Source organism: Lemur catta, chromosome 16 (assembly GCF_020740605.2).
Source record: "Lemur catta isolate mLemCat1 chromosome 16, mLemCat1.pri, whole genome shotgun sequence".
In the NCBI taxonomy this organism is placed as follows: Eukaryota; Metazoa; Chordata; class Mammalia; order Primates; family Lemuridae; genus Lemur; species Lemur catta.
In genome coordinates this window covers 44284009-44297912 of record NC_059143.1, presented here as the reverse complement: position 1 = coordinate 44297912, position 13904 = coordinate 44284009, and the positions used below count along the sequence as shown (strand labels likewise).

General features: G+C 39.2%; 1 long non-coding RNA gene across 1 annotated transcript in view; it reads left to right on the top strand.

Moving 5' to 3' along the window:
- Positions 1 to 7674: 7674 nt before the first annotated feature.
- LOC123621608 overlaps positions 7675 to 13904 on the top strand; it is a 117181-nt gene continuing 110951 nt past the window's right edge. The window contains exon 1 of the long non-coding RNA XR_006729197.1: positions 7675 to 7706. This is a non-coding gene — a long non-coding RNA (uncharacterized LOC123621608). The remainder of the gene's footprint in view (positions 7707 to 13904) is intronic.

The window sequence follows — 13904 nt, the reverse complement described above, 5'->3', positions numbered from 1 at the left end:
GTGCAGCCTTGGATTTTTGTTGAGGAAAATAGAAGTGATTAGACTCAAAAGAACCTGTACAGGATCTAAGAGAACTAAAGAAGAGAGAACAATGTAGTAAGTACAATATGAGAGGGAGGAGAAGGTTTCCAAATACCTAGAAAATACATATTTTTCTCCATAATATACTTAGATAAAAGTATGTTATCTCAGACATCTATAGCATTGTTTAATGCCTAGAAACTTTAGAACAGGATGTTTAAACATATGACCAATGAACCTCCTGAAACTATAATAAGCTTTGTTGTTTCTGCTGTTCTGTTGTTCACGCATTATTCTAGAATTGAATTCTGTGAGTTTGTCAGATTCTCAGAGTCTGTGATTCCAAAATGTTAAGAACCAGAAGAACTCTAGGACCCAAAGTTTGTGTTGTTTTCTAAGAACGAACTGTGGAAATTAAAGATAAACCTTCAGAGTAAATCTGAGAGCAAAACTTGACTGACATTTGAGCAATTCATTCCATAGACCAAGAATGAGATCTTCTATCATAAAGATCAACTTCTTTTGGGTATCTCAAATGAAAACAAAGGTGATATTCTTATAGTTCCTCCCACAAAAAAAAAATTACTTTGAAAAGTTGTTGTTGGCATTGTAAGCATGTTGCTACTTACATCAGAGACATAGTGAGCAAATTTTGTGAGCTAGTCATGGTGAAAATATCAAATTTTATGGTTTGTCACAGATTAATAAGCAAATAATATCAAGGCTGTGCAAACTCTTTTTCAATAACTTGAGCGATTATCAAAGATTATACAGGGCACATTTAGCGAAAGAACAAAAACTAATAAATATGAACATCAATCTGTGAGCTGTGCCTCATTAATTCTTTACACACCAGTGAAACTAGAGTAAAGCAAGAAATATTCATTGTATAATAACTAGGGACCTGTGTGGGGAAGTTGTTAAAATACTGTTTTTCATTAATAATTTAAGAGAATAAATGAAATCTCTATTTCAGTAAAGTGAATTGGCATTGCCTGGATTTGACACTTAAAATTCTGTGTGTAGTGCGGAATTAACCTGAACCAGAGAGGGGTCTGGCCTTCGCCCTCAGCTACTGAGAGATGATCTCTGAGTTCCTGAAATGTCCTGCCCGATGGGAGTAACTTTGTTTGTCTGAGAGCTTTGGTCACTGGACAGATTAACAATGTGATTTATGATGGGGCTTTGAACCAGGCTAAATCAGTTTCCATCTCCAGAGGAACTGGAGACTAAAGTTGTTAGCCTGACCTCTGGAAGGATGGACGGAAGGTCTGTCATTTGGGCAGTAAGTGATCGAGCCCAGTGAAGCCTGGGACACCAAAGGCTCCAGTGAACTTCCCTGGTTGGTGGGACTCCGTGTGTATTGTTGCACGTCGTGTCCAGGAGAAGGTAATGCTGTCCCTGGCTCCGTGGGAAGATGACAACTGGAAGTTCCTGTATTTGGACCCCTCCTGGATGTTGTGCCGTATGTATCTCTCCCTTTGGCTGATTTTAATCTGTTTCGTTCCCTGTATAACCCACTGCAGTGAGCAAAACAGCTTTCAGTGACTGTTGTGAGTTCTTCTGGTGAATTACCAAACTTGAGGATGGTTTTAGGCACCCCCCAAACTTACAATTGGTGTCAGAAGTGAAGGCATTCCTAGGGGGATGTTTCTTGAAATCTTGCAGTTTGATTAACTCTGGGTAAATGTCTAAGGCCAAATAAATAACAGTCAAATGACTAGAAAAACAAGATAAAATCAAATACACACACACACTCTCTCATGCTCATCCACACACAAGGTAAATAAAATGTGTATATATACATATATATGTTAAAATTTTGGACAATTGTCCTTTTTGCTGAAACCCTTTCCAGTTTTCTGATAACAAAACCCCTCCTTCCTACTGGTTATCCCTTCCACACTCCCCCACCTCCCACTCCCAGTGCAGTCACTTGGCCACATTAACCCAGGCGTGGTTAATGACAGTCCTCCCTGAGGTCTTAACTCCCAGAAGAAAAGAATTGGTTCACATAGCCAAACGAGGCCAATCAAAATCCTCTCTGAGATTTTTCTACTAGAGATATTGAGAAAAAAAATCTCTCTTTTTATCTAGAATTGCCACGAGAACAGGATATATGCTTGGAATTGCTGTTAGCCATCTAAGCATCTCTGCTACACTGTAAAAAGGTGCCGCTTTTAAGAATGAAGACCCCACAGAGGAAAGAAATGTCAAGAAATGAAGAGAGCACCAGTGACATAACTTGACCTTCTGGTTTCTGTCTGCCTGAGGTTGAACTCATTGTGCTTCCTAGATATCTGAGCTCATATTCTTACTCCGCTTTTGTCACAGTTGTTTTTTTTTTTTAATCCCTGTCACAAACTCATACTGGACTCTGTCAGCAGTGTTTTTGATGGACATCTAGCAAACACTGAAAAATACATATAGCATGCATGCACAAACATGAATGAACGAATGTGATAGAAATGTCTGGGATCATAAATCTTTGAATATCCAACCAGAAGTCACCCCTGCTGCGATCTGAGAGTTCTGCAGTGATAACACTCCAGGCAACTGCTCACTTTTCATTATTGTAGAAATTTGATCAACAGTTCTCTCGAGGACTCCCTAACTATTGTGATATGGGCTTCATCATGTATAGAAAAAAATCTTTTTAGTCTTTTAGCTTAAGGCACCTGTCTGTTCCTGGTCCAGGAGATCAAATTGCTTCCATGTGAAACAAAGCAGAGAAACGCAAACCTGAGAGAAAGGGCACTGCACTGACAGGGAGGGAGGATTCGCCCTTAAGGCCCGCAGGGCAGTTGGCCAGTCAGAAAGCCTTCTCAAAATTGAAACTTGTGATGGGCCCCTCTGCACAGCTGTGAATGTCCTGCTGTATTATTAGTGTGCCAAGAAGCAATCCAATTGGTCCAAGAGGCAAAAGGACATCTAAAGAAAGGAATCCCCAAAAAGGAGACATTGAGGACAGTACGTAGAATAGTTTTAACCTATTCTCTTTGGGACACCTATATTGATGTTTCTCATGACATGTGGGCTATCGCTTGAGTCTTATTAGAACTTCTCTGTGTGTATGTGAGAGTGTGTGTGTGTGTGTGTGTGTGTGTGTGTGTGTGTGTGTGTATTCAAAGAACTCTTCCTTTAGGGATTAAAAAGTAAGGTGAAGCCGTTCCCTTATTCTAGCAGAGGTAGTGATGCCACATGGAGGAACTTGGGGTGGCTTTAGCCTTTTTCTCTATAATATCTTCCTGCCAAGTTTCTCCAAATAACCAAAGCATTACGTGCTTTTGCAAAGGCAGCTTTAAGGGTTTTTCTAGAACTAACAGCCCTTGCTCACTTCCCTAAGCCCATCCTATAAAGAAATTCTAGAGCTACCTTTGAGTAGTAACATAAATTTAAAAAATTTCACAAACATTCTGAAGTTTGATTTGTTCCCCTTGTGCTACATTTGTTAATATAGACAGTTTTGTAGAAGTCATGGAAGATAGGGGTGATTTCTTCCTAGAGATATTGGGGAAGTTTGATGGGGGAGCAAACTTCTATTTGAGTCTTCAAGAATTGGTATGAATTTGGAGACAAGGAAGACAAGCATTTTGGGCAAAGAGAATTGCATAAATAAAGCCGTGGGTATAGAAAAAATCCAGCTGTATATGGGGGCAGTCTGTCATTGTGAACTGGGAATGTTAACAGGCAAACGGTGGAAGAGTGGCCTGGACAAATGAGTTGTGGGGGACACTGAATGTCAGACTAAGAAATCATTACTTTATTCTGCAGGGAATGTGGCTTGGGTGAAAGATTTTATGACATGATCAGATCTGTACTTTAAGAAGATTAATTTTGTAGTACTTTGTAGAATGAAAGATAGAGACAAAAGACAGGAGGTAGGGATATCTTGTCATGCCTAATAATATATCTTTTAAATTCTTTAGCTTTTTTAATGTCACACAGCCACCATGAGAACTTCCACTACACTTTGAGCATGTGATTCCACTGTCAGTAGTGACTTTCACTTCCCATTTTTCTCTACTGATGAATGATGGGAGGCGGCTCTGGCTGACAATGAGAAGAATTTTTAAATAAGGTCAAATGAACCTCAGTTAACTAGGAAGGCAAAGGCTTCTGCTACATACATAATCATGGTGCCTTCTGGTTGCATGTTACCAGTAATGACAATAGGAGGGAGAAAGGGAGACAGGCAGGGAAAGAGGGAGGGAGGAGAAGAAGGAGGAGGAGGAGGAGAAGGAAGAAAGGAGAAAAGAAGGGAGAATATGTAATGAATCTAATGGTAAACTAGGAAGTTTACTTAGTTAAAATTTTTCTTATATTTCATGTTTGTCAAAGCAGTGATTTGGAAACTCTTGCATATCAGTTTGAAAACCTGAGGTTGTCATTAGTTCTCAGCTTTCTGAGGACATGGCAGGAATGCACTTTCTGGCCCCCTTATTCTTGAGTGGGACATTGTGACAGTTTGGAACAATGAGCTCTGAGTGCAAGTCCGGTGGGTCACTTCTGGACGGGGGCATTTGATTGTTGATGTGAAAATCTCCAGCACTCTCTCTTTTCTGGCACAGGTGGTAGCTCCTCCCCCTGCCTGCGTCTCTGAGACAGATTGCGTTTCATCAACTCACGTTTGCACCAACAGCATACGAGAACATTGGCCTAGTAGCACCCTCCACAGTATTGACTAACTTAATGTTTTTCTAGTTTGATAACTTCTAGTCTCTATGATGAGTAGAGCATGCCTGCTGACCTGTGTTAGACCAGTAGCAACAAGCAAGAATAAACTGCAGCCTAACACCCCTCGGATTTAACTGTGTTTTCATCTAATTTTATACACCCCTCCCAGTATATATAAACATATATAACATATCTAGCATATATATTATTGACCTTTTCTTTTCTTTTTAAAACTGCATTGTATAAGCATGTGTTTTGTGTTTGTCAACCATCACTTTTTCAAAATGAAGTATAACATAATTAACTGTACATACCTGATGATGAATACCTTTGGATTCTTTCCCATGTTTTTACTACACATATTTAACTTCTCTGGTCCTTGCTGACATCTGTTCAAGGTCCTGCATGAACAGACTTGGACAAGAACTAAGGAAGTTAAGTGGATCCTCAAATATTACTGAACGTCTCCGGGGATGACTTGCAGACACTTAGGAATGGGCTGGTTCCTACTGGGTGCTACCTCGTCTGTCATACTCTTCCAGCACGAAGGTTTCTACGGAACCTTCTTTGTGCACTTGATACCACTGATGCACTAGAGCCTTCAGTGAACCTGACCCAGGAGTGGTCTCAGAAAAAGTGAGGAAAGAATTTCTCTCTATCGTCGACTTACTCTTTGTTGAAAAGGTCACAAAGCAGTGCTGTTATTGCTGACACATTATGTGTCTTGAAATAGATTCTAATTTTTTTTTTCTACAGAGGATTAAGATGCATAATTATACAGAGAATTTTCCAGGCTTCTTGCCCATCATGTATGATAAATCTACTAGCCTAGGCCATCAATTTGCTAGGCCTTTTAAGATCTGTCTAAACATAAGCCACAGAAAGAGCTTTCAGATTGTCCCAGAAAACTCCTCAACCCACATTCAAATAAGCATCTTATTGATTCTACCTCACCAGTTCCTCAGGCAAGCATGACTTTTCAGCACTGATAAAGTCTAAGCTAAACTGAAACCTTTTCCCAAATAATTAATGCTAAAATGGTCATTTTCAAGCATGTAGCTTTATCTGCATTTGTCAGTTCATGATATATATTGACAGATTTCTTTAAAGACAGATTGCTTTTTACCAAGTCAGATTTGCATCAACAGCAGATGAGAAAATTGGCCTAATTCCACTCTTCACTGTATTGCCTAATTTATTATTTTTTAGTTTTATAATTTTATTTAGGAAAATTATAACATCCTGTTGCATTAAACTTTTTAAATTTATTTTTTTTATTTGCATTAGAGACCGTAAGTGAAAATTAGAAGTCATGATAAGAATTTGTAACTTTTTAAGTAACTGTGGTGTTATGATATACACACACACACTCATATATATTTGTTTTCATGCTTCCTATGGAGTTTTATGGGTCCCATAGTCCTTGTTATAATGTTGGGGCACTATAGGCCTCACAAGATAGAATCTGTCTCTCTCTGACCTTCTCCAGTCCTCCTTTCACCTGCCCAAGGCAGGGCTCTAATCTGATTGTGGGTCCGGTCCAAAGACCCTCATTCCGGAGAAGGTCTTGCCCTATACCCTGCAGGAAGGAATGCTGCACAGAGAGGCCAAGAAGAATCTGAAGAGACAGGCCTTGATTGGTTTAGATCATGTGCTTTTTGTCCAGTCACATTTCTACATGGTTGTCAATCATGCCTGTGTAAGGAAGCCTCCATAAAAACCCAGAGGACAGGGTTCGGGGAGCCTCCAGAGAGCTGAACAGGAGGAGATGCCTGGAGGGTGGTGCACCCAAGGAGGGCATGGAAGCCCTGTGCCCCTTGCCCTATGCATCTCTTCCTCTGTATCCTTTGTACTCTCCTTTATGATAAACCGGCAAGCAGAAGTGTTTCCCTGAGTTCTGTGAACCACTCCAGCAATTAATCGAATCCAAACTGGGAGGGGCTCTTAGGAACCCCACTTGAAGCCAGTTGGTCAGAAGCTCCAGAGGCCTGGACTTGTGACTGGTGTCTGGCTAGGATGGGCATCTTGAGGACTGAGTCCTCACCCTGTGGGATCTGACACTATCTGATGGCTACAAAGCGATGAAAGTGAATTGTAGGATACCCAGCTGGTGTTTGCGGCTTGGTTTTGGGGGGAAAAAACCCACATTTGGTCACAGAAGTCCTTTTCTGTGTCTATTACTGTAGAGTTTAGAGGAAAGCACAGTTTGGGGAGTGTTTTCCCAAAGCAGTAACTTTCTGTTCAAGTAATATATACACTTGGCAGCAAAATAATACTGATGATCTTATAATGAACATGAACAATTTCTTTAGGTTTATCCCCTAACCTCAGGTATTATTCTTTAGAAGAAGCCTCTTTTTAAAATTGCTTCAATTTTAGATTTTCTTTAGGTCATTCCCATAGCTCACTTATTTTCGACCTTCACTCATTTATTTATCAACTTTATTTAACAATTCCGAGGTATATAAGATTTAGCTCACTGTTAAACTGGTCCATCCTCCTCTCTCCTTTTCCCAGTGTTTAATATTTGTATTTTGCTTATTTTCCTATTTTGTTAGTGTACCTAATCAATTTAAATCATTCTTTCTTCTCTAATGGGCCACAGATAGTGTTCCAGTTATCTGTTATGGAATTAAAAAAATCCAAAAATATAGTGGCAAAAAAAATAATTATTTTGCTACTCTCACAGACTCTGTGGTCAGAAATTCCACCAGGGCGCAGTAGGGACAACGTATTTCTGCTCCATGATGTTTGGGACTTCAGCTGGGAAGATCCGTGACTGACAAGGCTCAGCTGGGTGATCTCGTTCAGGTGTTCTCCGGGGATTGTCGTAACACGCGGCTGCTGGAGGCGGAGTCCCTTAAAGGCCGCCTCGCGCGCCTCTCGTGGTTGCAGCTGGCTGTTGGCCAGGGCGTCTACGTGTGGTCTCTCCACGTACCTGCGCTGCTTTCCAGCATGGAGGCTTCCGAGTGGTTGGACTTCGTACACGGAGTTTCGGGGTCCCAAAGGTGAGTGTCCAAAGAGAAGGGGCAGGACAACGTGTGCCCTGGGAGTTAGGCAGTGCCACTTCGGCCTCCTTCCACGGGTTACGCGGGAGTCGCTCCCGACGGCCCAGGGTCAGGGTTAGGGGATGTAGATTCCACCTCTTGCTGAAATGAGTGTCCGATCATTTACAAATACATTCTGAAACTCCCGCAACGACCCGGTACAAATTGCTTAGGGCAACCGAAGCGGTACAGCGGGATGCCATGTCCTCCCCGCAGGGCGAGCAGCAGAACCACGGCGAGGAAGACCGTCCTGAACGGCAAGGTCAGTTGGGCTTTCCTTTCTTTCGCTCCACCTAATGCTTAAAATAATGTTACATTTTATTTTGCTTTGTATTTTGGATTTGAACCACGAACCTCTTGCCAAGTGCTCTTTCTTTCCTCTCCGTCTAAAGTTTCAAATTGAATTATTCTCCTTCCACAATTTGCCTTAATTTTCTTCTTAATTTTTTCCCCCTGTCTCAATCAACCTTCTAGTCACTGAATCCTTTCTTTCTGGATGCCTTTTGTTGTTGTTATTGTTTTTGTGCCAAACTGAGAAGGTTCCTTCTAGACCCACGGGCACAGGTGTCATGCGGAGATTCTCTTTGATTGCTCTCTGGCGCTGGAGCTACTAGGCTTCCAGTTTTCCATTATCTTGGTTAATTCTGCCTTTCTCAGCGTTCTTCTAAGGAAGAACTGTGAGGTAATTTTTCTGAGTGCTTATATGTATAAAAATGCTTTTGTTGTGAAACACTGGTTTGGTCAGATAGACAATATAATAGGTCAAAAAGAAGTTTCTTTTCATACTTTTAAAGAAATTTTTTATATTCTAGAATCCAGTCTGCTGATGAGAATTCTGATGTCAGTCTCACTTATCTTCCTTGTAGATGTCCTTAGTTTCTTTTACTCAACTTTGTTGAATATTTTCCCCCATTGGAATATTTTTAAGAATCTATGTATTTATTCAGCTTTCAAAAAATTTCAGAATATTATGAGGGTACAAATGTTTTGGTTACATAGATTGCTTTTGTACTGCTTGAGTCAAAGTTATAAGTGTGTCCATCACCCCGTTTACCCAAAGGAAACGCAATCATTTTATCAAAATGGAATTTATTTTTATTCTTGGTTTACTCGGTTTCCTAAATAAGGTAGAGGTCTATTTTAATTTTTGTGTCTATCACACAATGGGATTTTTTTCATATGAAGACTGATATCCTCTAGCTCTGGGAAATTCTTCTCTATAATATTACTGATAATTTTATTCATTTTCTTCTCTTCTAGAACCTCAATATGTCCTTGGCTTTTCTCTTATATCTTCCACTTCTGTCTTTTAAAAATCTCTAAAAGCACTTTCTCCTTCTTTGATTGTTCCATTTTCAAAGCATCCTTTCCTTATTTTAGTTATACTTTTCAAATATTTTTGAGAATATTAGCATCCTTTTAAAAAGTTTAGTTCCTTTTTACTCTATTTTTTATTTCTATTTTACTTCTGGTTCTCTCACTCTCTACTTTCTCTGATCATGTGGTCTTTCTCTCTTATACTACTTTCTTTGCTCATATGCTTGGTGATCCTTGGATATCCATATATATGTTTATATTACCAGAGTTTCTCCTGCTGTTATTATAAATAGATAAGCTTTCCAATAAAATTTCCCTCTTGGGTAAAAATTCTGCCCTTGAGCTCCATATGGTGAGAGAGGTGTGTTATGCCATTTAAGGGGACCAAGTAGGCATTAGCTGCCAGACCACTGAAACTCCAGGTGCCAGAAGAGGGATGGCTTTCCAGGAATTAAACACCCAGATCATGTGCCTTAACTTTCTATGTACATTTTGTTTAATTTTGTTACAGTAGAGCTCTCTGCTCTAAGAGGATAAATAAAGCCCATCTTTGTTCCATGGGCTAGTGAGGGAATGGGAATGAGGATGCTAGTGGATGAAGCTGTGCCATATACACATCCCATGTACAGACTTTCCATGAGCACCCCCGCCCCCCATTTTGGGCTCCACTTTTCACTTTAGAATTCAGCTTTACCTGTTGACTCTGAGCTTAATTCCCTACCAGCAGGATTCTGTCCTCGTTGATCACCATGTTCTTGGTATTCTCCTTGTAGTATGTTATGGGCTACAGAATTATTTGTCTTTTTCATCTTCCCACATGTTTCTGTCTGTATTTTTTTCTTCTGGAAATTTACAAGAGTCTCTCTCTCCTTTATTGGTGACTACACATTTTTTGTTTTCTTAGCAATTATAGGTACACTGCCTAAACTACTTGTTTTTATTCATTCATCCATTTTTCAGTTGCTTTTATTTTGGAGGATCTTCAAAAATTTGAGTATCAGATTTCTGTGCCCAGTCTTCCATCTTGAATCAGAGGCTTATAACTGACAAGTTTTGAACTGAAGAAGAATTTTAATTCCATACATATTCAGGGGGGAAATGGGCTCCTTTCCTGTTTTCCGTGCCAACCGGCTTGTGTCTGTAAGAAGAGAACAAACACAAAGCACCTGTTTCACATCAGGGTCTTAATGGTTCACCTGCAATCACTTGAGCTAATGTTTGATTTAACCACACTGTGAAAATTGTTGTCTCCAAAAGCAAGAGTTCCTCATCAGCTGTAGCAAAATGCCCCTTCAGAACTGAATCACCACCATAGACGACATTTAGATTCTGACATCACCATGCATATTTCTTAGCAGGAATATTGCAATGAGCAGCTTTATATCTCAGTGAAAAAACTTATATAGCAGAGAAATAGAATATAAATATAGAGGATGACTGATTTTGTATAGGGAGGTAAAAGGAAATTTCATTTGAGCACGGCAAGCCGAGTAAACAATTCTTCGCATAGTGTAACAGTAGGAGCTTCAGGATGTCTCAAATCATTCCTACCTGGTGATGGTTGTCCAAAAACTTCATCATTATTTGATTACAGAACAGATTCAGTAAATGGTGGCACAAGGTTTTATTAGTTCTTTGCCTCTAGGTGTGGATGAAGAAACTGCAAGCAAATTTCTATAATGATATGTAAATGTGAAGGGGTAGAACCCACAGGGGGGATAAGGGTACTCCTCCTAAAAAAGGAGGAGCCAGAGGTCAGCAGTGGAGGGCACTGGAGGCCAACTCCACCTCTTGATGTGACATGCCTTCAGTTGGTGTGTCAAGTAGTCCCTTCACAGGCTGCCATCTTGAATCTACAGAGTGTGTTCAGATGGGCATGTGAGGGAAATGGGCAGGGAACTTTTGAAGCAAATGAATATCAGATATTTTCTTGTGATGTCCCTAGAATTATTTATTTTAAAAAGTAGTCTTATTTAAAAACTGTTTCCTATATTATACAATTTAAATTCAAAGATGTCTTTATGATACTCATCATTGCATTATTCATGAATAGAGCTATTAATACCAATAATGTTGGAGAAAACTTGACTCATCATGAAAGCAGGCAAGCTATCTGGGAGACACATGATGTAATGCGAAGAAATTACTCTCTATAAATTAGAACAGTTTTCTCTCTCTCTCTCCTCCCCCACAGTCCCTTTCTCCCTCTCTTTTTCTCTTTCCCTCTTTGTCACTCCTCTCAATGTCTATTTCATCTTTTTTCTCCGTAGATCTCCAAACCCACATCCTCTACCCCCATTCTCAGCTGAACAGTTTCTTCCTATTTTGCTGGGAAGATAAAATGGATCAGAAGAGAATTTCCACGTTTGTCCACCATCACATCTCCTTATTCACTGGCATCTGTCCCACAAACTCTCCTCCTGCAAAAATTATCATAGTTGCTCTTATTTAAAGCCAACCCCACTCCTTTGGAATTAGATAGTTCCATCATGTTCGTTTTGCTCTCCCCTCTCTCCTTTATCATAAACTTTTAACTTTTCACTGGTTCATTCTTCATAGCAAAAAAAGCCTGCTTTCTTATTTCTTCCCTCTTCAAACAAATCTTGAAGCCACTAAACCTGTCACCTGCCAACCCAATTCTTTGCTTCCTGTGGAGCTGATGGAACCCACTGTCTATAGTTTCCGTCCTTCTATTCTCTCCTAAATGCACACTATTCAGGCTTTTGCCTCCATTTTTATTCACTGGAATAAAATACTCATGTCAACATCTCCAATATCTTCTCTGTTGCTAAGTCCATTGGCCAGGCCTCTTTCCTTGTCTTGAATTTCAGCAGTATTTGACACAGCTAATGACCCCTTGTGCTCCTTACACTCTCTCACTTGGTTTTCTGGACACCATACTCTCTTGGTTTTCCTCCTACCTTACTGGTTGTTCCTTTTTGGTTTTCTTTGTTAATTTCCCATCTTTTTCCCAAACCTTTAATGTTCAATGCTGCCATAGCTTGGGTTCTCCCCAAAGCAAATCCATACACAAGGACTTAGGGCAGCTAATTATTTTGAGCAAGTGATTCCAAAGAGGGGGGAGCAGGTGGAATGAGAAGCATCAATCAGGGAGGGAGGGAAAAGCAATACTCCACATGGTATCAGATCATACATTTATAGTTCCCTAATGTACCACCTTACTTTTTCAGCAGGATTTATGGATTTCGTAAAATGTCTTAAACTTCAGATCTTTCACTGTAATACTTAAATCTAACATAGTGTGGTGGAGTAGCAATTCTAATATCACTTCATCTTAACTGTGCACAGAAGGAGAGATATAATCTAGTGCCTCTAGTACCTATGAGTATTTTCCTAACAGCTTTCAAAACTCACTCTACTATGCTTTATTGGGAACTAATTTTAATACAATTATTTGAAGTGTTAACCCAAATATTTTACATATGTGCTTGTTTGCTGCTATTATAGTATCGAAATAATTAATGAGTTTGCATTTGATATTAATGTACTTTCATAATGGAACTTTTAAGATGCTTAAGTATTTAAGGCAACATAATGCAGATCAATAGGGTAAATTAATGCATAAATGATACATTTATGTAACATGTTTAATTTTATACTTCGAGAAAATATAGTTTATCTTTGCCAATATTGTTGCTATCTTTGGTTCAATATGAGAGTAGTCTTTTTATATTTTCTTTCTTCCAGATCTCTCAGTAAAAATTAGTTAATTTTAAAAAAGGTACACATATGCTAGCAGAAAATGTGTCCTCCTTTGCAAGTAAAAGAAAAAATCCAGCTAATTAAAATAACATGAAAATTTTGACTAAAACTGGTTTTCTCAATGGATTACTGCTTTTCTTGTACTCTGTTGAATTAGAGTAGTCTTTAGGAATTTCCAATTCACTTCCAGTAACAAATGTTGTCAGATATTTTCACCCTTACTATATCACATTTTGAAGGTCTTTATGCAAAAGCAGAATATGAAGGGATTTTCTTTTTTCTTCTTGCCTCTACTTATTATTATGATATTTGACCCTGTTTTCCTATATTTGTGAAGATCTACAGTTGTTCCAATGGCATGCAATGTTGTTCATTTTATATTTGTGAGCTCTGACTCCACAAAAATGTACTGCCCAACAAGGGAGAAAAGACTTATCTGTGTAAATGCCCACTTTGGGTAAATTCACATCTAGGAAAATATTTCTGGTATCAGTTTTCTAATGTAATTTTCACTGTGTCTAGGTTCTTATAATTTCTCATTTAAAAAGTGTTTCATGGCTGCCCTGCAAGCATACAATTAGAGGATAATAAGTAAATTTATAGAGGTTCACCTCTTTTTTGTTGTTGCTGTTTATTTGTTGGAAATTAACTACCAAAGAGTATTCTTGTTTGGGGAGAGAAAATAAATCCAATCATCTTTGACACAGGTCAGATTTTCCAAGAGGAAAGACGAGTATTTGCTGATCATTGGTCCTTTCCAACTGTTTATTTTTTCTTTGCACAAGGAAAAATGAGAGGTCTGTAATAACAGGCCATTCTATATAAACTCTGCCTCCTGAATAACCTACTACCTTGGCCATAGATTGTTGGTTTAAGGCATAGAATCAAACCCAAACTAGTGGAAAAGTCTTGTTATATAATGGATCCATGCAATATCTCAATCAAGTGAAATGCACTAAGCTTGTTAGAAACCAGTGCCCAGGACCCAGGAAGCTCAAGAATCAAGCTGATGCTCATTAGTCCACATTATCTGTCATCTCACCTTTTCCATATCTACCTGCTAGCCTAGCATTCATTCATTATTCATTCACTGATTCTTTCACCAAATATTTGTGGACC